We start from the raw sequence: 26,019 nt of genomic DNA on the forward strand, positions 1-26,019 counted from the left end.
GTTTACTTATCTCCCCAGATAAGTCCCGAATTATGGGACAACACGACAGGAAAAGTTTCCCAGCACGGGGAGGAGGCCGGCAGACGACCTGGGTGTGGGTGCGCAGAGGCCGCGCTCCTGGGTTTTTTGCTTCAGTGCGTCCGGAAGGCCAGCCCCGGCTGCCGGGGGTCGGAAGTCGGGTTCCGTGGGCTCGGGCGCCTCCAGGGGCGCCGCGCGGCGTGGGGCGCGCAGGTAAAGGGTTACACGTGCCGGGGAGGCTCGCCTCGGGCCGGGCCACGTGATGCGCCGGCCCAATGACGGCACCGGGGCGGCAGCTGCGAGCGCCGCGGGCTGCGGGCGGTGCTGAGCCGCTGGAGTTTTCCGGCGCTGCCGGCCGAGCCCCGCGAAGCCATGGGCGCCGCGACCCCGACAGCGCCGCTGCCACCCGGCCCCAGGTAGGACCGTTCCCCACCCCGCGCGTCGGGCCCCGCTGCGGGGAGGGCATGGGTTTGACTGCTGCGGAACTCGGCTTGGTGGCATTATTTCCCCGACTTCTCTCGCGGGTTATTTTTATGTATTTATTTATTTTGCCCTGGGGTGAAGCAAAAAAAAAAAAAAAAAAAAAAAAAAAAAAAAGGGGATGAGGCAATTCTCAATTTGATTACTTTGGACAAGTCACACCATTCAAGAAAGGCACGAAAAGAGAGGTAAAATTCAGGATAGAGGACGGGAGGGGGACTTTTACCAATTCCCCGAAGATCAGGACGGTTTGTAAAGTTTGGCATCTAACTGCTGTATGAAACACTTTTGTTTTTAAATCCCTAACTAATGAACTTTCAGCAGTGCCGGAGAACTTGAATTGGAAAAACTGTAAGAGATTTTCCCGTATTTCTAAGTGCTCCCGACCCCCTACTCCACACACATTTTTAAGCATTTGAGTATTTTAAAAAAATAAAATAAAATGGAAATAGAACGTGACCGCCGCTGTTTCTTTGAAATGTCCTTGGGTCCCAGGATTTGTCCCCTTGGGCGCACCGGGTGACAGTAGGCAGGTGTGGAGGGGACAGGGTGCAGTGCTAGGTGGGAGCAGGCGTTGAAAGAGGGTGCTAGGTGCAAAGGGTTAAATGGTCACACACTGTTTGCTGGATATTTAATAATTAGGCAAGTTCCTGCAGGTGGGTTACTTGAGTCTCATTTGGCAGCCCTGATGAGGTGAGATTTTCACAAACCACCACTGAAGAATTTTTCCAGTGATGTAAGGCAGAAATCAGTGTTTGCCTTTCTTTTCTGCAGCACCGCAATTACATTTAAAAACAAAACAAAAACTCCCTTTAGTAACTTAGTACATTTTCCTTTGCACTGCAGTATAGATGTTTGCCCAGTGAATGTAGAGAAAATCAGTGTTCCATGTGGTGGTTTAAAATCATTGAAGACAGATATTTTCTTCCTGTCACTATGAAGAGGGAATTACTGGTGGCGCGTCCCGCCATGACTTATGGCTGTCCTGGGCCGTTGTAACCAAGCTGTCGCGAAGAAGTCATAGCTGGGAAAAAGATGAGCAACAGTTGAGAGTTGAGTGAGAAAGAAGTGGACACCAGTTGCTGCTTTTAAAGACAATAGAATGTATATTTGCCACTACTTACTCCCACATTTCATCCTTCAGCTAATACTGTGTTAAGGAGGAGACAGATGTTAAAGTCTTCTAAGGCTCAACAACAGTGCCTGTAGAACACCTTCCCAGTCATGAGGCAGGTCACCAAAACAATAATTTGAAGTGCTGAAGGTAGAGTTCCAGGGTTACTCGCATTTATCTGAAGTGCAAAGAGGCTATTATAGGAAGCTGCCTTGATCAGAGAGGAGAAATGGAACAGACACTGATAAAGGAAGGCAGGGTTCGTCTTTCTTATTTATTTATTTATTTCTGTCTACTCTAAGTCCATTCTGATCCTGCTCTTTCCTCAGCAGCCAGGTGATAAGTACCTATCTCATGGCACCTGGCCCCGGGCCCTGGTCCTCCCCAAGGGTTCTAAAGAGTTAGGTAGGTAATGACATGGAAAGATAAATGTGAGCAATCTTAGCTGTGCACTAAGAGCTTTTCTGCATATCTGGAATTTAAAACAAAACTGGTATATCAATGAAATATGTTCAGGAACCTAAAAAATAGAAGGATTCCCCCAATTCCTTACCTCATGCTTCTAAGCCTAGAAACACTACCTGGCTAAGCTCTGGCCCAAATCCAATCCTAGTCTAAGAGCAGAGCAGGTGCTGCCCTTCTGGCTCTTGGAACTGCCCTGCCCCGGGTGCCCAGAAGCCCATTGACAGTGCTTCTTGGAATGGACTCCAGTTTCCGAATAAATGAATACCAACCTCCCCGTAGCTGGCTTCCTTCCACCTGGAATGTTTCAAACTCCCCTAGTTCCACAAGTTTTCCAATCACCTTGAATCTTGGGCTCTTTGGGGGAGTTCTGGTTAAATAGTACCTCGGCCCTGTCTTTTTTTTTTTTTCTCCCCTTCCCTTTTTGGTCTTTAGATTGATTATCTGGTTGCAGATAAAATTTCTAGGTATTTAGAAAAGAGGAGTTGATAAGGGAGCGCGGACGTCAGCCTTCACCCACCTGCCAGTCAAATGAGTCACCCAGTGGTAGCCTTTTGTTTCTTCTTCTTCTTCTTCTTTTTTTTTTTTTTTGGGTCTGGTCACCATGAGAATGCTATTTAGAAAAATAAAATGGAATCTTTTATCTCTTTGTACCCTGAACATGTCCCACAAAGATTGAAATCTTCAGGAGTGTATGTCATCAAAATGACCCTATCGTAAAACATACTTATAGCACACCCATTGGATGAACATGTGCCCTGAAGCAGATACTTAAAAGAACTTGAAATACTGACTCAGAGTCATCAAACATCTTAGAAAAGACGCTCCTGAGTTGCATAAGACAAAAAGAACATCATGTCGCAAATTTCAGCCCTAGCAGTGAATGCTGTTCTGTTCAGAGTACAAGCAGCTCTCTAGAATTAACTGAAACCCTGATCTGGCTTTGGAGACAGCGTGTGTGCAGACCCAGAGACACCAGCGCCTCGGTGAGGTGCTGGGGACACAGTCTTTGCCTTCATCTGACAGTCTTCAGAGAGGCCGTGGAGGACTTGAAGCACAGCAGACCTGCATTTTAGAAAGTCCCTGGCTGCAATGAGAACAATTAAGTGGGGAAGATACTAGCAAAGTCACTTCTGTAAAAACCCACATGGGAGGAGAAAGAGAAGTGAATTGATTCAAAAGATAATTAGGGGGGAAAGGTATTCAGGATATAAACTGAGAGAAATGTTAGGTGGCTCAAGTCTCTGAAGTTGCAGTAATTTACATGTCATTTCAGAATACATTTGTTCCGGGTAGATAATCATAAGCCACGTGTGACTGCGATGCCTTCCTTACTGACTGATATTACTGTGGGGCCCCACGTACTTTGTTTCCATCACAGAAAAAAAGTTTTTGGTAAAGAATGAGCCAAATATATTTCACATTTTGAACAATCTAGTGTTCTTTATATAGACTTAAATATATACATCTGAAACCAAAATTAAGATAATTTGTTGCCCTCGTATTGTATACATGTTCTCTGATTTAGTTTCTGGGAATAACAATACCTGAGTTTTTATTGTGTAACAGTAGTGAAAGTGGGCAGTAGAACAGCCTTTTTTTTTTTTTTAATTTGGTCACAACATGGCCTGCTGTTACGTCACAAAGAAGAGTGTACCATGTTTCCAGGAATGTGGCGTCAGAGTGTGTACTAGTGTGTGAGAGGCCCTGAGTGCCTATGACAGAAGAAAAGTCTCCTTGGCTATTGACTCATTGACACAGGTATAGCTTTGTAATATAACAGGTATTTGGATATATTTGTAATTCACTTGTTTGTTAGTCCCGGAGTTGATCTCTGCATACACGAGTTTTGAAATTTCCTTGAATTTTGGTGTTAAATCTCCCACCCATTTGATAATTGAGTACATATCTTGGGTTATTTACATGAGATAAAGGCAGATGGTTGTAAAACAGTATGCCTCTTATTTGGTGATCAGACTACACACCCTCAGTCGTCTGGAGTATTGGCTGCAATCTAGAAATGAATGAAAGTCTACCTGCACCTGCAAGTAGTTCAGAGCTGCATACTGAGATTCTCACTAGAACTTCTGTGGCACTGCACATTTATCTTCAGCCTAATGAGCTTGGCTTGCTGAGTTCCTGGTCCACAGCAAGGAAGCCCACCTTGTAGGTTCAGTGTATGGCTATTATGATTAGGTGTGAAATGTAGCCACAGCCACTACTAAATAGAGAGGGCAATGACGGTTGCCTGTGAGTAAAACCAAAGTCTACAAGAAAAGAAAGTTGGGCTCAGAACTATCTGTTAACAAGGAAATAAGTATTGCATTTTGGAAAAATGCACCTTCAAGCATTTTTAGAGCTAGGAAAAAAAAAAAAAATGAGGCCCCGTATGCTTAAGTGATATGTCCAAAGTGTTGAGGCTGCCTATTGGAAAATCTACTGGAACCAGAATCTAAGAAATCCCAATTTCCAGTTCAGTTATCTTCTGGCACTAACCAAAAAGTACAAATTTCAGTGGCATGGAAAATTCATTTTCTGTTAAGTACTTTTTTCTTAAAAAATTATAGCTACTGTTTATGGAGAAATTTATATATATAATATCATTTATCAATACAATATCATTTACAGTATCATTTGTTAGTGCCATGTAACAAACCGCTCTAAACCCTAAGAGCTTAAAACAACCACCATTTATTTAGTGTATGGCTTTGTGGATCAGCAGGTAGGGCCTGGAGAACCTTCTGGTCTTTTTCCAGGCTTGCTTACACACCTGGGGTCACCAGGGTGGCTCTGCCTCTGTGTATTGGCTGACCCCCGGCTGAGTCAGCTGGGGAGCGGGGCTCATTGCTGGGCAGACTCAGCATAGCTGTGAGAACGAGCGAGAGAGCTGGGGCCTAGCCGGAAATGGACGCCAATTGCTTCTCTTCCAATCTATTTTAAAACAAGTCAAGAGAATTGTGAGGGTTCAGGAGGGGTGGCGAATCGTGGCCATTTTGGCAACCTACCACACCTCGGCAGAGCACTTTACGTACCTTACCCAACTTAAATCTCACATCAACAGTAGAAGTGAACCCCAACTTCTAGTTGAAACCCAAACATGCTAGTCTGACTTAAAGGATGCAGCGGGTGAGTGATGGACCCTGCGTGGTGAGCACCTGGGAATGGGTTACAAATGCAGCCCTGGCTCCACCTCAGACCTGTTGAATCAGAACCTGCATTGGAACAAGATCCCAGGTTATTCATAAGCACAGTGAAGCCCTAGAAGTAGGCACTGGAGGGAGCGGGGTGGGCGGGGGATGGGAATGATCTCAGGAGGAACTGGTGGAAGAACATTCCAGGCAGGGAGAACAGCAAGAGCATTGGCCCTCAGGCTGTAGTCTGCAGGCAGGTGAAGGGATCCTGGACTGCATGGGGCCACTCACTGCAAGGGCAAGTTCCTTCATGGTGTAAAAGGAAGTGTGCTTGTTTTTGGAAAGGCTAATCAGGCGGCCCTGAGGAGGACTGGAGGAAGGAGAGACGAGGATTTCCTGTCATTTGGGTGTGCCATAAGGAGAGCTCAGACTGCAGCAGAGATGGTGAAAGAAATAAGAGAGGCCAATGGTCCAATCTGGGAGGCATTTCAAAGCACATCTCACAGGACCTGATGCCAAACTGGATTCTAAGGAAAGTGAGAGAGGAAGTGAAGGTGGCTCTGGCCTGCCAAGTTCGGAGCAGTTTCCCAGCCTTTAGCTTGTCATATTACCTTTGTTTGTGTTTCTTTACTACTGAAAAAGAAGATACTTTTTGGTAATGATGGTGGTTTTGTCAAGAGGCAGTTGAAACATTAAAGTCCCAAATCTGCAAGCTCGTGTAGATTTCCCAAATATAAATGAGAATTTTTTTGGCAGGTACTTATAATGAAACAGTTCTTTATATATATCTTCTGTGTATTAGATCTTCCCAACTGCCCCATGGACATCTATACAGGTAGGATTATTACGCCCCTTTAACAGTTAAGGACCCTGAGATTTAACGATGTCACTCAGTCAGGATTTGAACCCAGGTCTACCGACTCTAAGCCCACTCTTCTATCTGCTCACCAAAACACCCTGCAGGTTTTACATTTGGTCTTTGGAGGAAATTTTTGATCTGATCAATTTTGGGTCCTATTTTGTTTTCTATATGCACTGTACCAAACTCAGAGAAGGGTTTAAAAATGTATATGGATGATTTGGAAGTACTTATTTCATAGAAATTTGAAAATGCCTTATAAAAAATGATTTCTTTCCTCACCTGGTTTTCTTGTTTTTCTTTCCTTATATTGATCCCAACGGCAACAAATTAGACTTTATATTTCAAATGATGTGAGCTCTTTTGCAGCTTTTCTTTTGATTCTTTCAGCGATAAAAAGATTTTTATTTTGTCTGAATACATTTTTAAGCCTGTTCTTAAGCTTAGGCAAAAAATAAATAAAATAAAGAGTCCATGGATTACAGAATCATGACCCCAAAGGGGTAAAAGCACCTGGCTGTACAGATAAGAAGACTGAGGCCCGGAGAGGAGGGGTCCAGGGTCCCCCACAAGCTGGAACAAAGCTAGAGCAGGACCTCTTGTTTCTAACCCTGAGCTCTATACTCTCCTAAGCTACTTCAGGGAAACCCCTTTCCCTGTTTCCCAGCCTCTGACCTCCCCCCACCCCCAACTGCCACCCCATGTGGAGTTGGGAAAGCTCACAGTTTAAAATCTAGGCATCCTGGGACTGGATCCTGGTTTGGTAGCTACCTAGTGTGTAACAAATGCATTTACTGCTGCAGTCATTGCTGAAGAGAATCATAAAACAGAATTAATTGGCGAGACAGTGAAGATTTGGTTTACAAAGTACAATTTATCTGCATTCTCTTTTAAACTTGACCTGGCAGGTTTTATGATTCTCAGTGGGATTTGGTTTTGGTGAAGGAAGCCAAGTGTTCTAGGAGGGGACGGAATAGAAGCTTCGGCCGCGCACTGCAACCCAGGCGGAGCCCTGCCTCAGAAGACCCGCTGCCGGAGCCTGACCCCCGCCCCACAGTGCCCACCGTAAAATGAGTTCCGTCTCTATTCTAGTCTCTCTCATAGATGCAGCGCCTGCTGGTGCCAAAGCACGGCGCTAGGTTGTGGCTCCCGGGAGGCGAGCGGGCCCCAGGAGCAGGCAGAGGTGTCACAGCCCACTGGGGTGGACAAAGCTAGGGGCTTGTTTTTTTTTATTTAATGTCCTGCCTAAATTCAAAGATTTAATGGGCTAAAGGCATGTGACTTTTACATAAGAGCAATAATAAAGCTACAGTAGATAATATAGCTTTATTATCTCCGCGAGAGACAGTTGTCCTGTAAGAGCTAATTAGACAAACAAAAAAGCAAAACAAGCAAACAAATAAAAACTCAAGAATCTGCCACCCTCGCACTTCGCAGGGCCCCTAATGGCAGGTGTAACTGGGTGAGGCCCACATACACACACGCCCATAAGTCAGAAATCATCAGGATCATCCTCTCAAACACAGATGACAGCATCATATGCATGTTTGGTCCCATTAAATCTCTTCCCTCCCTGCGTTTGCCGGCGCTCACCACCTACATAGTTTCTGTGAGCCCTCTGAGGAGAAACCTGGGGTGGGGGCCGTGTCTTCGTCGGGGGCGCTGCACTTCTGCCGGGAGTCTCGGAGGAATGGAAACAGGAGCCGCTCTCCCAAAAGAGACTGGAATGAGGGCCGGGCTCCTCCCCTGCGAATCCTCACTCTGCCATTTGTTGTGCGACCTCAGGAGGAATTTCACCTAATCCCCTTATGTTCCCACTTCCTTCTCTATAAAACTGGGAAGCTGACTAACTGCTTCCCCTAGCGTGTGCCTGCACTTAGCAAATGTTTTACTAAATCGGATTCTTGGCCTCTGTGGCTTTCAGTTTTCTCGGATGTAAAATGAGAGGTTTGGACCACGAGTAGTTGTAAAAGCTCCGTGTACCTCAAGCAAGTAGAGAATGTGGGGGCAAGATGTAGCAGCAGTTCCATGTGTGCATCAGTGGCACGGTGGATGGGCACCAATGACTTCATTTGGGGGAAACAAAATAGAAGTGGAGTTGTCTGAGGAAGCGGAACTTCCTGAGGTGCCAAAATGATCATTCTGTGAGTGACCAGATGAAAGGAAGCTCTGACATATGGAGAAGTGAGAGGTGAGGAAGGTGACTTTTCCCTGGCCCTCATTTCTATGAAGGATTTTCAAAATAAGTAAGGGGACATTGATATTTAAGAGAGAAGGCCATGGCCTTGCCTGTGGTCTTTTATATAATCTTCATCCTTCACTCTGTAAGTTTAGTTGGATTTAAATATATATATTAGAAAATGTTTTTACTGTGGAGGGCCCACACCACTTAGTGAACTTAATTGCATAAAAAGCCTCCCACCCCACCCCATTAATGCTGTAGAGGCTAAAATCGAAATGATCTTCAATGGAACAAATGGAGGCGGTGCAGGTGGTAGGGGTACAAAGGTGAACACAGTGGACCTGCACATAGTCCCTTTAGGTACTGACATATTAGTCACACAGATGTGTCACCGCATTCCTGGAAGGACGGCAGAGAGGAGTCCCGGGCACTGTGCACGGGGGACAGGGAGCTGCCGTCTGGTCTGAGAGGCAGGAAGGGCTCCCCTGAGGACGGATGAGGGGGGTCTAACCGGGTGGAGGGCATCGCAGGGGTGGGGATGCAGGCAGCACGCTCACACTCCCGAGGTGGCAGCAGCCCTCCTGGAAGTGTCTTGAGTACCAGAGAGGGAAACAGTGGGTGGAAGCGAGATCACACAGGCCTTTGTAGGCTCTGTGCAATAATCTGACCTCAACCAGTCTGGTCCTCCTTCTTTATTTAGAATTTTTTTTTGGGGGGGGGGGGGTGGATGTTGAAACTTCTGATACTTAGGCTTGGGTAAGGGCAAAGGTCTCCTTCCTCGGAGTCTCGCACGTGATCCAAAAGCAAATCTCAGGCTCAGTTCAACACATTGATTAGTAACAGGAATGAAAAAAATCATGCGTCCTGTTTTGTAAGCTTGGTGAAGTCCCCCTTTCTGTTCTTTCAGTTTCTGCAATTATATATTGGGTTGGCCAAAAAGTTTGTTTGGTTTTTTTTCCATAAGATGGCTCTAGTAGCACTTAGTTGTCTTTAACTTCATTTGAACCAATTTTATTAGATTGTATTGTGACAGCTGTCATATCAGCATGCATTTCTTTTAAAAACTTACAAAACTGGTGAATTTTTGTGTAGCCCTTTTAATATTAAAGATAGAAGAAGTGCAGCATTTTCAGCATATTATTATTTCAAGAAAGGTAAAAACACAACTGAAATGCAAAAAATAAAAATAAAAAAAGATTTGTGCAGTGTGTGGAGAAGGTGCTGTGACTGATTGAATGCGTCAAAAGTGGTTTGCAAAGTTTCATGCTGGAGATTTCTCACTGGATGATGCTTCACTGTTGGGTAGACCAGTTGAGGTTGATAGCGATCAAATTGAGATATTAATTGAGAACAATCAATGTTATACCACATGGGAGATAGTCAACATATGCAAAACATCCAAATCAATAAAGTCATTGCTGAAAATGAAAAAATGTGCCTTTTATTTTACAGGAAAAACTAAACAGACTCTTGGCCAACCCAGTATTTCACGGATAGTTCTGTAGAGGCAGTGTGAGACTCTTTGGAAGCAGGGCAAAGTGTTTAAGCAGAGAAGCTTTGGAGTTAACCCTGGACAAGGCACTCTTTAGCAATGAGCGTTGGGGACTGCTGTAACCACAGGTGACTGGACTGCCAGCATCTACAAGATGATGCAAGAGTGGGAAGGCCACCAGGGGCATCCAACATTTTGGTGTGTCTGGGCCACCATGGAAGAAGCAGAGCTGTCTTGGACCACACATTAAATACACAGACACTAGCAAAAACTGATGAGCAAAAAAAATAGGTTTTAAGTGAACTTATGATTTTATATTGGGCCGCATTTGTAGCCATCCTGGGCCACTTGCGGGCCACCCTTCCCCCCCCGGTGGATTGGACACCCCTACACACCATTTCTAGACAATCCACACATCTTATACAAAACTGACTTCACCAAGGAAAAATCACTTCTTTTTTTCCTTTTTATTGTATTTATTGGGATGGCACTGGTTGACAAAATTATACAGGTTTCAGGTGCACAATTCTATAGCATATCATCTGTTCACTGTATTGTGTATTCACCATCCCAAGTCAAGTTTCTGTCCATCGCCATTTATCTTTGCTAAACCTTTCCCACCTACCCCCACGCCTCCCCAAAGAAGTAACCTCTAACATCCATTTGCCAATGAATAAATCCCTTTGCTCTGGTTTGAGATAAAGAAGCCAACATAACTATAGAAACCACCTCTGGACTGTGTGTAGCCTTCAGATAATAACATTCTCACAAGTCATCTCTGAAGTGTATATACTTGATTGGGGCAACTAATTTAATTTACAACCTAAGGTAGAGATTAAAATCATACTCAATTCTCAGGCTGTCTATGTTGACATATTTCAAACTGAATTACAGATAATACAGTCATTGTAAGGCAATGGTCTTTATCTTAAGAACAGTGAGAAGCTATTGAAGGTTTTAAACTGGAAAGTCGTAAGATTTTCCTCTCCGGCTGCAGTTTGGTAAACCAAAAGCCAGACTTGCGGGGAGAGGGAACCAGTTACGGAGCCACGGTGTGGATGGTGCTGACTCTCCACTTGAATAAAGTGGAGGTAATTAGATGAGAAGTAGATGGTTTCCTGAGATACTGGGTGAAATGACTGGAACCTGGTGATGGATTGGAAATGGGAAGTGAGGGGGGAGGTGTCCAGGTTAAGTTTTGGGGCAGGGGATACAAATAATTTTGTTGTAGGGTTCTTTGTGATCAAAAAGAAAAGGAGACAGTTTGTATGTTGTCAATATACAACAGTTAAATGAAGTACAATTTGTAGATACAATGCAATACTCTGATGAAAAAAACGAGATGTATATGTGATGTCATGGTGGAAAGATGTCCAGAATACAATCTTAAATTTTTAAAAACTTGTTGAAGAAGCATGAACTTAGTGTTCCATGTTAATACAAATAGTCATGAATTTAATTAGCACTTACCAAATTACCTTCTGGAGCACAGGCCCCTCGTAGTACAGGCTTCCCCCATAGGTATTCTGGGAACCCATCGGTATCAGCGTACCAGCTGGTGGTGGTGTGAGAGGCTGTGTTTGGCTTCGGTGAAATTTTTTTGAAGACTCTTTCAACGATTCTGCCCATCTCGTGATGGGTGACTCATGAGCACCCCTGCCCACACCACGCTGAGTGTTCAACAGTCTTCGACCCAAAACGGCGTGACCCCCATGCCCCACTCTCCTTATTCACCCAGTCTTGCCCCGAGTGACTTTTTTTTTGTTGTTTCCCTGGATGAAAAAAGTCCTCAAAGGGAAACGTTTTGCCAGTATGGGAGGGTGAAACAAAAAATGGCAAAAGCATCAAAATCGACGAGTTCAAAAACTGTTTTGAGCAGTGGAAGAAGAGTCTTGATAGGTGTATCGTATCAAGTGGAGAGTGCTTTGAAGGTGACTGAAATTTAAACGTGAGAATGAATCCACAATTTTTAATATAAATAAGTTACAGGTTTTGGGGGGTTCCCCCGCCTCATAACTTAGCAATAATAATAATAATAATAATTGGCGCAAGTGCAATATCTGGAAGAAAAAATGTCTAACAGTGACTACCCATGAGGCAGAGTTTACCAGGGACATTTTCAGAGCAGTGTACATTAGACATTTCTGTACTCTGGATTTATTTTGCAACTGAGAAATTTGACTGTGCAGAAAATGATCAGACTACCCTATTTCTAGCATGAAAACTACGGACCATCCTAGCTCACAATGATTTCTCCCTCTTCTGAACACACAGACCACATTCATTCCAGAGTGTTAGATCCAAAAAGGGGTCAGTTCGTTCAGCATCTCCATTTCACATCTGAGGAAACTGAGGCCCGGAGAGGTTAACGGCTTGGCCAGAGTCGCATGGTTCTAAATTAATAGCACAGCCAACAGGAGACTCCAGGGACATGCTAACTCTGAGACTCCTTTCTACTGTAAGTTAAGTCATCTCTAGCCCTCACCGCACCTATGAATAACTTGGCTTTTATTGGCCTGTGAAGTGAATAAATCTTTCTCCTTCAATAAATCATGTGCTCTGACTGAGACAGGCAGTGTCCAGTATCATGTCCAACATACTGTCAAACAGCCATGAAAGCCATCAGGAGGCAGGTCCAAGAGGCAGACCTGAAATTCAGGGAGGACGAAGATTCCCACACTTGGGTGGCAGTCACTCAGCTTCCTTCCCCAGCCCCACACAGAAACTCACGCACCGCGCACGGTAAGAATAAGCTAGGGGCACTCAGCTGCGTTGCTTAATTGCTTATGCTGGGAAAATGGATTTTGGATGGAAGGGAGGATTGCTGAGTATCCTTCCCACTGCAGCAATATGCCAGTATCCGAAACTTCCTAAAGGAAATGGCATGCTATTCTAGGGTTCTTTTAATTGGTTGATAATCTCAGTGATTTCCCCCAGCTGTCTTCAGCACTCTCACTTCTAGGACTCTCAAAGGCCCTTTTCACAGAGTGTGTTTCAGGGACTGTTCCTTATCTTACAGAATCACAGCTGCCGCTGGCCTGATTGTGGGCCCAGAGCAATGTCTCAGATTGTCCACCCTCAGGTGGCAGTGACCCCACGAACTCGACTCTTCTGGATCAGGATTCACTGGCAGAAACAAGGGCAGAGAACTATTTTGTCCTGAGACCAGGAGTTACACAGGGCGTTCCATGCCCCAGTCTGTTTTGGGCTGTTTGGCTTTCCTGCCTTCGGCACCTGACCCTCTTCTCCTCCCCGGAAGCTAATCAGGGTACTATTGTCTGTGCTGAACTACACTAGACATCTGCTGCTCATCACCTAAATGGGCCGCTGTCTTTCGGAAACTGTTCTCCCTTTTTGCCAATTTGGTGAGCTTGTTTCCAGTGTTTTATTAATTTATTTCAACCTAACACTTTCCATATCTTAAACTTTTCCATTTTTTAAATTACCATCTGTTTTATTGTTTAGGCTCACACACACCCACACATTTATATGAAGTTGAGTTTTAAACGCTTTCAAACCAGTTTCTCCTATTGCTAATTATATGCGTTCACAATGCTTTAAGTATTTACGTTATCCATCTAATGCATTTATACATTTTATCTGAAAATTTGGAGAAAGCAAAAGTAGTTGAGTATCACAACTGCGATATGCCTTTAAATTGTACTAAGAAACCTAGTACTTGGATGTTGTGAAAAAACACCCATACATTTAAAGTACTAACAATTATTCTCCCCTCAGTCAGCAGTTGTCCTGCCTTTTAGAAAGCTCATGTTATGCTTTTCACAAATTCAGGAGTTTAGCGTCACGCAGAGGCTGAGAGGGTGATGAAGGCAGAGCAGAACCCATGCCCTTCCGTGAGGAATAGCCAAGGGACCTTCATAACAAAGAGAACATGGAGGAATATGAGTGAACCACAACTCAACAGATCTTAGAGTCGGAAAATTCCTAGATAACAGGAGTGGTGAGCCTGGGGGAGTTATTAGCGAGTTGGTATGATGTCCTTCCCACCCCATCCTGGCCCGGGTGCGTGCCTGGAAAAGGTTATGTTTCTCTTTGTGCGTTTCAGCTGCGGCCAGGCTGAGCAATAAGCTATCTGACTGATAGTGACCTTGTATGAGATATAGTTACCAAATTTTCTATTAAAATGTAAAACATGTTAGATGGATAACAGGATAGATTAAAAGTAGTCTACACTGACAACTCAAGGATTAATGTTCCCCGAAACTTGCCCAAATGAATCTTAACAAAGCATTTTTATGCTAACACTGTGACATTTGGGGGGTTTGGTTTGTATGTCTAAACAGTGGTAAATTTTGCTTGTTAATAGGGATTATGATAGCATCTATTGGAAATTAAAATTTCCATGAAAGAATTAGAATGTAAAGGTCCTTAGAGATAATTAAAGGTTAGACAAGGTAGATTCTATGATGTCTCTTAATATCCGTAATTAACAAACAGTTGTGTACCTTTTATCCAGTTGTTGTTTTGTTTTTTTTGTTTTTTTTTTGCTTCATTACATAAAAATATATAAGGAAAAAATTAATTCCATCACAATCAAAATGTTTTCCTGGTAGAACTTCTCAATTGGGACCAACTGAGGAATATTTATTTCTGATGAAAATATAGAGGGAAACCAAAGCAGAAAAAGATGCTGTGTCTTTAAATTTGGAGATATTTTATAATTGTCCTTGAAGCTTCTATTTTCATTTGTTTGCTTTGGGTGGGACATGGAAAAATATTTGCCTACTGTATGGTACTAATCTTCATGCACGTGTACATGAATTTCCTTCCCTGAGAAAGGTGGTAGGCAATTCCTTAGTAGTGTCATTTCTTTCTAAATGTTTGCACATGCATGAAGTTTTACACTAAAAATTGGTAAATGTGTTTAGGATCTAAGAGTTGGATCTAAGCGATGTCTCTGAGATATTCAAAAGTATGAAATTTCGGAAATTAAACATTGGGTTTTCTAGTTACTTGGGACCCTGAAGCTACCCTAGTTGTATGATCAGTTTTTTCACTGTAAATCAGTTTTTCCAAAAGTACTGATGAAGTCTAATATTTACTCTAAATAACATTGCTTGGAAAATCTTAATTTTGCTTGTTTAAATAGGTTTTTTTAATCTTTTGGTAATATCTTTAATCTTTCAATAATGACTTAGAGGCAAAGTTTGTTTGTTTTTTTTCTTTAGGGGAATTAAAATTCCAATAGTGCAGAAATTCTCATTCACTCAACAAATAGGTATTGAGCATTTTCCATATATATGCCCAAGCTATAGAGTCAGTATAAGTCTCCTTTCTGGAACCCCAGATGGACATTTTTAACAAATGAAAAACTTGAATTTGCAAATAAAATGCTTGACTACTGTTTTCCCACACCATGTACTTGGGATATACGTTCATTTGTCACATGTATTGAGGTAGGCATTGAGCTCTGTGCTGACCTCCATACAGGAGTAAACAAGAGAAGGCCTTGTCCTCATCTGGCTTATAATATCCACTGGGAAAAGGAACATTTAATAATCACAGAAATAAAAATAGAATTTCCAGTCGTGGTGCCACAAAAGGAAGGTAAATGGTGTGTAACAGCCCTTATGGGGTCTGAGTGAGAGGAGGAGGAAAGAGAGGTCAGGAGGTCAGGGAAGACTTTTCTGAGAAAGTGACTGTGCTCAGAGCAGAAGAATGAGGAAAAGTCAGCTGGCGGTGGGGGCTCAGGGGGTGGAGGGGGGAGAGAGAGAGAGAGAGAAAGGAGGCAGGAAACATGGTTCTGGGGGCCAGGAGACCCGCTTTCTAGTTTAAGAGGTGCTAGTGACTGCTCTTGAGCATGTGTCTTCACCCCGTCTCATTTTCTTAAACCTAGTTGAATAGAAACCCCTAGGATTTCTTCTCTGGCCTGTGATTCTCAGGAACTGCTACCCCACTGGAAAGCTGTGATGGCTTCTTTGGGCATTTCTGAAGCTGTCCCGGTCCCAGCCCAGGTTTTGTCCCGGCGAGTTGAGTCACTGCCAGAGTGGCCCCAGGCAAGCCAGATTCAGGCAGTTCCAGGCCCGGTTACCTCAGCTTCCTGCTCCACCCGCATCCACATAGTTATCTGCCTCCCTATCAATCCCTTCCTCATTCCCTCCATTCTCAGAGGGTAAGGTGTTCCTTTTCCTCTTCAAGGTCAACCTTTTCACAAGGGCTCCATTACTGGTAGCCCCTGTCCTCTGGCACGTTGCTTCACCAATTCATCCTGTCTCTATCCTGACTCTTCCAATTCTTAGCACTCCCCCGCCCCCCAAAAGGGGCAACTCTCTTCAGTAAACACACTCATCTTTTTTTAAAAAATAAAATACAGAACAAATATTTCTTCATTTGAGCCTTATTCCTCTGCTTTTTGGCTCTCCCTCTCTCCCCCCTTCTCTCCCCGTCACTGTTTTCTTTATTAAAATATTAAATTGAAAAGTCATAAAGAATCATTCCTGCCTTTAATTGCAATTGCCAGTTTTTCACTTCCCATTCACTCCTAATTCGTAGCTATTTGTTTTCCACCCACATCATGACATGAAAATTTCAGTGATGAAATTTGAACCCTAAATTTAAATTTATGACCATTATTAATCTAATTGTCATATTTCATCCTTTTATAAACTCCCGTGCTGCATATCAGACTACTGACATTACTGCAGCCTTCCTTTTTGGAATTCCCTCTGCTTTGACCCCAAGTATACCGTCGTGTTTCTCCCTGCGGCCCCTAGTTGTCTGCCGCCTATTATCAGGGCGCCCGTGAGGCCGAATCCAGCCTCAGGAGGAGCTGTGACTCTGCTGTCAAGAAAGGTGAGCGAAGGACTCAGAGTAGGACTGAAAGGCGACTGGGCTCATTGTTTCAGGTCGGTTGGCAAGGCAGCCTGGGTGGGAGCTGAAGAATCAAAAAGGACTGGAGAATTAGGTGTCGAGTCATTTGAACCTGGGGACAGAGGTGAGAGGAGGAAGCCCTCTGTCAGGTTTGGATTCCACATTAAAGCGAATTTCTTACAAGATAGTGTCTTAATCCTGGGCAGTTTAGAATTAAGTGTAGATAGGATGCACTAAATAAAATTCAGAGTATTTAAATTTTTAGATAAGTTTGTGGAAATGTCTGTATTTAATGCTTTAAAGATATACAATATTCACAGCTTTTTTGTTTTACAATATTCATAGTTTTTAAGATAATTTATTAATTAACATGATTTAGCCTTGTGGTTCTGCTATAAAATATGTCACTAGGTGATTGACTTAGACTTCGGATCATTAAGTTGGAACTTTTGAGATAATTTTGCTATGCTTTACACTGGTTAAAATGTTTAAGAGAACTGAAGATTCACCTTACTTATGAGTTTAATTTATTCATTTTATAAAATGACATAAGTACTGGGGAAAGGTTTGTTTATTAGTCAGAAAACTGAAATACATAAAATGTTTTTTACTTTAATCAAGTTGAAAAATCACTCTTAAAAAGATTGACAAAGTTTAGATAATTTTAAATAGAATATAAGATTTGTAGTAGATCCCAACTCAAGACAAAACTACATTTTTGGATTGTAGTTTAATTTATTTAGTAAATTAAATATTCATCAAAAACCTAAATAGTCATACGTTCTATCTTTTGGTGTCCTGGGGGATACCCCAAAGCCCCTGTTGCTGTCTTTTGCTCCCAAGCATTGGTGCCTCTGGGCTCCCTCTTCACCCTCAGTTCTTCCCACTCCTCTGGCCCCCTGGGCCCCTCTGGCAGCGTCACAGGGCGTGCCCACTCCCAGCTCCCAGCTCATAGGCACACGATGCCAAATGCACACCTCCAGCCCTGCTCTCCGGACGCAGCTACCGGACCCCTGAAAACAGCTGCCTGCAGAGCAGATCCACTTGCGTCTCCCCTGCCCCTCTCTCACTGGCCCGCCCCATTTCCACCCCCGCCAATTTCCTCTCCCTCTTGTCGCTGTTTAAGCTATTGGTATCATCTCCATTTCCTTGTCCCCAAAGGCCAGGACTGTGGCTTGGGCATCTTTGACTCCTCGGTGCCTACTACCTGACAACAGCAGGCACTGAAAAACTCCTTCAGTGAATGCGAAGGCCAAATAAAATACAAGATGACATGAATACATAGTTTTGGATGAGCAGAGGGGGAAGACCCCATATCATGTTGGTATTTGTTAAAATCTTGTCAGGAGAGCAGGAAGAGCTGACATTTATCGAGCACCTACTATCTGCCGAGAATTCAAAGTGATTTATATACATCATTTAGTTTGAAGGAATGGGTTTGGAGAGGGTAAGCCAGTGGTTCAAAGTGACAGAGCTGGTAAATGACAAAGCTGGGGCTCAGTCAAGGCTCTGTGACTTCAGAACCCACCCTCCTGGCCAGCAGACCGCCTCTTCAGCGTCCCCACCCCTGCTCAGAGCAGCTGTCTTCACGCTGCTGGGCTCCGTCTCCTCCTCTGATTTTAATGTGGTGGCTTCAGTGATGTGACTGTGAAGATCAAGTAAGACTTAGAAACTCAGAAATCAGTCTTTAAGCATTTAGTAGATTTTTTTTCCCGCTTTCTTATTAAAAAAACTCACTTCACCTTTTAAACAGATCAAAATACCAAGGCTTAATGATTTCAAAGATCAGTACTCTCTCTTCTTAAAGATGCCTCAGCAGTCAGTTCTCCCAGCTCCCCTGCTTGGTTTGCTGCTGGGCGAGGGAAAATCCTTCCCGTCTTTCCATATACTGCCAACCAAAAAGGATGCACATTGGTCACACAGGGCACAAAACGTTGACTTTAGAGGAAATGCAGTCACAACAGCGCCTTTTAAAAAGTAAAATTGAGAAATCATCCTCCTCACATTTCCTCATTCCTGCTCCTTTATACAGTTCATGGAAACAATGCATCTATTTTCTGCTGAGCACTTGAACCCTAGCACAAAATTACCATATTTGCCATGTATAATGCATACCCACGTTTTTAGCCCAAACTTTCAGGAAAAAGAAATCTTTCGTTTTAATTTTTTTAATTCAATTTTTTATTTATTTATATTTAGACACAAAATCAGTGATCTCATTCCAGGGTATTATTTTGCATACGGATATCATTATTGCTTCCTAGAGTTACACTTTTAATGCATAAGTATAAATAAAAGAATTAAAAACATTTATATAGATATGGAAGCAGTACTACCTATGTATAATACGCATCCTTATTTTCCCCTCAAAAATTTGGGCAAAAAAGTGCACATTATACACGGCAAAATACGGTAGTAAGAGTGGGAAAACTGGAGCGGCTCTGTTATCCACATTCCCCCTCCCCCCAGCCCCACCCCCTCACCTCCCCCACCCCCCCAGGGGGATAAATCCATGAAACAGGGCTGCCAAGTACAAGCTAAAGACTGAGATAACCAGATCCTTTTCTCAAAATAAACTTTTTAAACATAGTGAGCATTAGAGTCTATTTTTCTCATTCCCAAATGAACTCTCCCACTCCAAAATAGAATTCTGTTTTTGTTAGGATTGTTGAAGTTGGAGACCTTTAGTATAGTTTCTCTTCAGGAAATTATACATAAAAATACAACAAACACCTTTAGATGGTGAGGACACAATGCAATATATAGATGATGTATAACAGAATTGTACACTTGAAATTTGTATAATGCCACTAACCAATGTCATGTTCAATAAATATAATTTAAAATAAAAATATCCTAATAATGGAAGTATCCTAGAAATACATTTTAACAACCTTTAGCAATCTTTATAAGTAATTTAGAAGATCAGTTTCCTTCGGCGCTTCTATTTAATAGGAGTCAGGTATACAAGTTTGAAAATTGGAAAGAGCCTAGATAAAGATACAATAATTACATACACAGTGCCACAGAATAGATTGCTAGAAGAGGTTGCAGCGAATGGAACCTGTTGACTAACAGTGTTTAATTTCCAGAACTGGTAGCGATTGTGGCCAAAATTCAAAATAATTTTAACTGCAAAGAATGTCGTCTCAACTACAAGGAGTAAAAGAAAGGCACTATATTATATATAAAAGAAAATCACAAAACTGAAATCACCTATCTGACCACATTCAGAGAATGTAGTCATTCAAGAGAAACCTCATTCTCTCAAGTGTACAGGCCAGAAGGTAAAGGTAAATAGCACATGTTTCAGTGCTACTTGTCACCATACCCCTAGGACAATTCATGTTCTCATTTTCCTGGTAGGGTGATAAAGACAGTAATTTACCCAAAGTGATGTGGAACTGCTTAGCCTCGAGTATTCCTTTCAATTGCTCTGTGGCCACAGAAATCACTTCTCTGTTCCCTAATCTCTGAACAGATACCAATATAATCCAAAAGCCATGTCCTTCAGCATCTTACTCGTCATTTATTTTGTAAATTTCATTTACTTGATCCCGATGCGTTTATGTACCCCTGACTGATCCTGATGAGGTTATGTATGCACAGGGCAGCTATTGAAAAAGGATACTGCTGTGGCTTCACATCCCAAGTATAGACCTCCTGAACCTCGGTGAGCCTCCATTGCTTCATAAAATTGGGATAATTGTTCTGACACACAGATGGAATTGCTGTTGTCCTGGAAGCTAGGTAGCAAACCAATGCCTGCATGTGAAGAAATTTTGTATGTTAACTTGTCAGACTTCTGTAAGCAGAGAATTCTTAAAGACCTGCTACTTTGATAGCCACCTATGAGAAAGGCTATGATTAAAAAGATGGGCAATAACAAGTAGTGGCAAGGATATAGACAAACGGAACCCCTGTCCACGGCTGGTAGGAATGTAAAATGGTGCATCCACTTTGGAAAAGTCTGGGTGTTTCTTAAAAGGTTAAATAAATGTAGAATTACTATATTACTCAGCAATTCCACTCCTAGAAAAGTTCTGCTCCAAGAAAAAAGGAAAACACATGTTCCCACAAAAACTTGTACATGAGTGTTCATGGCAGCATTATTCATAGTAGCCAAAAAATGAGAATAACTCAAATGTCCATTGACTGGTGAGTGGACAAATAAAATGTGATACAGCCATGCAGTAGACTATTGTATGGCCATAGTAAGGAATGATGCATGCTACAACATGGATGAACCTTGGAAATATCATGCTAAGTGAAGGAAGCCCAGTAGAAAAGGCCACATATTGTATGATTCCATTTATATGAAAGGTCCAGAATAGAAAAATACAGAGACGAAAAGTAGATCAGTGATTGCTGAGGGCTGAGGACAATGGGGGATGGGGAATTTGTGGTTAAAGGGCACAGGGTTTCGTGGAGGGGATGTTGAAAATGTTCTGAGATTGATTGTGGCGATGGTTGCACAACTCTGTGAATATATTAAACACCATTGACTTGTACACTTTAAGTGGCTGAATGGTAAGGTACATGAATTATATCTCAATAAAGCACTTACAAAATAATAAAGTGGCAGACTTATAAGTAAGTTCAGTAACCTTTCAAGCTTAAAAGTTTGTAGCAAAGAGGTCAGTAGACAGAAGACACCTGTTAATTACTTGGCAGAGATGTGCCCCCAGATCCCTGGGCTTTGACTTGGCCAGTAGCTTCTTAGTATCTCCCTGCCAACAGCTGTGGTTTTCCTGTGTGTAAAAAAAAAAAAGCTTCAACTCCAATCTTTGTCTAATAGTTTCATTATTTTTTACACAAGTAACCCTGTGACTCTGAGAGCGACGTCCCTTCCTGATTGCTTTCCAGGTGGGAAAATCTGATCTACAACTTGGGTTTTAGAGAAGCAAGTTCTCATGCCATGTGCATATGTGAACTGAACTGCCTCTAAAATGATCGCTTAGACCCGAAGATCTCATCTTTGTAAAGGCAGGTTTCCAGCCCAGTGTAGGTTAGTAGTGCCCAAAGGCTGTCACGGTCTGCCCGAACTTAAAAACACACTGCCACTAACTTTGCATATGAGCGACCTCGCCCACCCCACCCCACCATTTACATGACGTTTTTCTTCCTATAATTTTAATATTTGTATCAGGTTATGGTCTGATTCATTATTTACCCATTTCCAGTTTCTCTAAGCCTAGATGTGGAACCCTGGCAGTAATGGGTTATAGAGGAAATGCTGCCCAGATCCCCAGGCCTAGGAGCTGGTTCACTGGGAATCACATTCTGCCCGGGGCAGGGCAGATCTTAGTGGAGGGCAGTTGAATATAATAGCCTATTCTTTGTTAGGGGGAAAAAAATGGATTAATTATTTGGCTTAAGTCCACCAAGCTAAGTCTGGCCCTTAAAGGAACAAATATGTCCCCTAGCTTTCAATTGTCCTTCCAATAAAGAACTGAAATAATTATAAATACTGCGTTCATAAGGAGCCATAGCACTTACACATGGGTTTACAATGCTTATTTGTAATTTATCTTATAAAATCATTTTCCCGGATTGGACTCTTAGTATCAGGAAAAGAGTTGATAGTGAGCTGTGCTACTTTGCACAGGGAATCCCTCTCTGTGAGGAAGCACAGCTAGAAACAGTCTCCTCCTCCGAACGAACTCTCAGCTCTTTGACCCCGCTTCGTCCAGCCCGTATCTAGTATCTTTTATTGCTGGTTATTCTTTCATGTGAAAGTGTTATTTTCCCAAATGGTTATAAATTTTTTAAAGTTATGTCCCATAAACATCTTTTTATCTCCCGCAGCACCTTATTTAAGATCAAGCCCTGAATAGTTTGTGATTAATTATTTGCCAGGAAGCATGGTTAGCCTTCCTGAAGCATGAGCATTTGTGGTCTAATTATGTAGCCTTGTAGCTTTCTGAAGGCATGGTCAGGATTACGTCCACGGGAAAACAAAAGATAACGGTTTTGTGGGAGAAAATAAAAACATTAAAAATGTGGCTGTTCATTATACTAGTCTTTCTAGTTGCTGAGAGGTTTGAAAGTTTTCAAAATCAAAAGTTAAAAAAAGGTTAAACATCCACATATATCTCCAGCACTGAGACCCGATATCATATCCTTTCCTTACTCAACTTCTCACATGGGCTATTTATTTCAGAAGCTGCTAAGTGACAGCAAATAACTGTAAAACCTTCCTCCTTTAATCCTGCTCATTTTTTTTCTTCATGAAAATTCTCCACATTTTGTTCCAAACGTGTCTTCCCCAAACCTTAATCGATAAGATATTTCACAAAAGATAGTCTATAAACTCAGTTTTCAGTGTAGAAGAAGGCAATTCGGGTATTAACCAGAGTCACACAAATGTAAATTCGCAGTGACAAGTGCAGTGTCAATCAATACTAAAGGGATTTGACCCAGTAAGGGAAGTAAAGGGAGGTGGGGGAGTTTACCAGGAAAAGGGGGCCACAGGGGCAAAGACCCTTTGGAGGGCGGGAGCAGAGCAAGGTAGGATTGAAAGAAGACGGCGCAGCTGCAACCCAGAGGGGACGGTGGTTCAAGGTCAGTTTGACAGCATGAATTGGAATTTGTCCACTCCTCTTAGGAGCAATAGAAAGCTACTGAAATGTCTTTAAAGTCAGGGAGCTGGTGTAATTCAATGCGTATTGTGGAAAACTGATTGGAGAGCACAGCGTGCGCAGACGCCTCAGACAGGTTCTGCAGTTCACCAGGGGGAGGCTTCAATGGCAGCTCAGCAGAGGGAGGAGAACTAATTCAAGAAATATGGAGAAAATGGAAGTGTCAGGCACTGTTGGTATAGTCCCGGTTTCAGTGAGGGTTCAAATACAAGGAAACTAATAGTTTAAAAACAAACAGGAGAAAGATAAATTCATCAGGCGATAGGTTGGAAATGAGACGTGAGGGAAGGAAAGGTATCACGGGGTGACGCCCAGATAGTGTGACTCATGCTGCTGATTGGGACAGCAGCACGTTCAAGTCTCCGAGAGGTTCTGCAGCAAAGAAAGCTCGCTGTCCAACCCAGCATTGCACCAGATCATCAGAGCCCCAAATTCCCCTTTTCTTCTTCTGGTCAGTCATGAACTTCCTGGGAACATACTTCAGACAACTCTGAGTGAACCTAAGTGAGCTTTTACTTTAAACAATTCCAAATATTCTTCACACTTTTAAAAAGATTTTATTTATTTTTAGAGAGAGGGCAAGGGAGGGAGAAAAACATTGATACAAGAGAGAAATGTCAATCAGTTGCCTCTCATACGCACCTCGACCAGAGACCTAACCCACAGCCCAGCCAGGAATTGAGCCAGTGACCTTTCACTTTGCAGTATGACGTCTAACCAACTAAGCCACATCAGTCAGGGCTCTCCACATTTTTTTAAACCCCTGTGTTAGAATGCTAGGGCTGCTGTAATGAAATACCAGACTGTGTGGTTTAAGCAACAGAAATGTATTTTCTCACAGTACCAGAGGCTAGAAGTCCAAGGTCAAGGTGTCAGCAGGGTTGGTTTCTCCTGCAGGTGGGCACCCTCCTGCTGACTCTTCACACAGTAATCCCATAATCCGGGTAATCCCGCAGTCCGAGCTGTGGTGTGTGTGCCCTACTCTGCCCTCTAATAAGGACACTAGTCAGATTGGATTAGCCCCTCCCCTGCCTCAAGGGCCTCATTTTACCTTAATCACCTCTTTAAAGGTTCTGCAAATACAGCCACATTCTGAGGTACCAAGGGTTACAGCTTCAAGTACATGAATTTCAGAGGTACAGAGTTCAGCCCAGAAAAACTGCAGACGCATAAACTTCTCTTCAACAGCTGTGCACCACTGAGCACCCACATCATACATCACATCCGAGGTCGGGTGGTCCTTTGTCATGAAAAGTCTGCCTAAGATGTCTCACCACCAGCACACTCCATAGCCAAGTCCCAAAATGCACTGAAAAGATTTGTGTCACTTACCTTTTTTATTAGTAACCCCATAAAATACTTACAAAGAATAAGAAAAATATAGCAAACAGTATTCCAGTAATCAGCCCCACACCCAGATCAAAGTGGAGATGTTCCATGAGGAGAGAGCATGTGCGTGGATTGTTCTCCTAACCAGGTGAGAAGAGCGTCTCGCCCTGAAGCAGCAGAGCCCCTCAGCCCAGGCGCCCCAGTCCGCTCCGCTCTGCTGGGCCAGCGTCCGTGCAGCCAGCCTGTTCTGTGTGGGGTAGGGCGTGGGGAGCGTGCAGTTTATGAGATACAGGGGAACTAATGTGTACATCCTTCCTTCACTCTCTGCTCTGAAAGCAAGTCATTCAACTTTTCTGTTTCTGATCCTGGGAAAATGGCTGAGAAGATTATGTTGATAATTCTGTCTTTAAAACAAAGCACTGTGCACGAAAGATTGTCCCTTATCCCCTACTGTCAGACCAGGAGAGTAGTAGATGATAGAAACAATATGGGTGTGGTGAATCAGCAACTCAAAACCCACCCAAGAAGTCAATATTATTTTGCATGTCATTTTATCTTCCACGTTCTCCACCAAAGGGCCCTGCAGTATTCCTAGTGTTTCTAGTTTCAGCCAAGCTTTTAAATGCCATCACATCATCTTTATTGGAATTAAGTCTCAAATGACTCACAAACCAATAAAAACTGCCTGCTTATTTGCTGATTATATACAATTTATGTTAAAGAAGGAGGCGTATTACTTCTTTTCCTCAATCCTATTAAGCCTCAAAGTTTGTCTGCTGCTTTACGGAACCTGGATACCATTCATTGAGTAATTTCTCAATGTCTGTAGAGACCGTGAAACTGCATTTTTCCTTCTAATCGGGTAAGACCAGCATCTCCCCTTGAAGGAGCAGAGCACCTAAGCCCAGGTGAACACTGGCCTGCATGGTTTACACATCAGTCAGCTACTTCCCAAGAAGAGGCTGTTTGACCTGGCTTTACAAACAAACAAACAAAAACACTGTTCTCTCCCTAATAACAGAATGGTGTGTGTGTTGGAGGTGGAGGTCCATAAAAACAAATAGAAATGAAGGGATCTCCCTGAACTTGTTCTGTCACCGGAAAGGGACCAGGCCTGGAGTGGGTCAGCCGCGGGCCCGCCAGTAGAGTAGTGTGGGGGTTCTTGACTTTGTGCAGGAAAGATTTCACAAGACGAGCCCAAATGATTTTGAGAGTATGTTCGTTAAAGCTGGGCACAGTGAAATAAAGAAAGGGCTTAGAAGCAACAAAAGGAGAGAGCTCAGACAGTGCTTTACTTCAGTTCTCTAGAAGTGTTTTAGGAAAGAGGTGAGCCATGGCAGGGCTCTGGCAGCTCACTGGAAAGTCAGAGTAGAGGAGGCCTTGTGGACAGGTACAGGGCTAAGCCCGGGACAAGCTGCTGTTGCCCACTGCTCCCCTGGTTGCAAGTCTCATGGGAAGCATAGAGTTTAGGAGAGAAAAC

The 26,019-nt window shown here is 43.0% G+C and overlaps 1 protein-coding gene across 2 annotated transcripts in view; it reads left to right on the plus strand.

The window, feature by feature from the left end:
• The first annotated feature begins 350 nt into the window (after positions 1–350).
• Positions 351–26,019, plus strand: part of CUNH4orf19 (chromosome unknown C4orf19 homolog) — an 83,470-nt gene continuing 57,801 nt past the window's right edge. The window contains exon 1 of one of the 2 annotated variants that reach the window (XM_054582026.1): positions 351–434. The gene's annotated coding sequence lies outside the window, so the exon portion shown is untranslated. Of the gene's footprint in view, positions 435–13,042; positions 13,104–26,019 lie in introns of those variants that run through there. The other variant, XM_054582029.1, reaches the window with a different exon arrangement.

Source organism: Pteronotus mesoamericanus, unplaced genomic scaffold (assembly GCF_021234165.1).
Source record: "Pteronotus mesoamericanus isolate MK-2021 breed Mesoamerican mustached bat unplaced genomic scaffold, CSHL_Meso_final contig_68, whole genome shotgun sequence".
NCBI classification, from domain to species: Eukaryota; Metazoa; Chordata; class Mammalia; order Chiroptera; family Mormoopidae; genus Pteronotus; species Pteronotus mesoamericanus.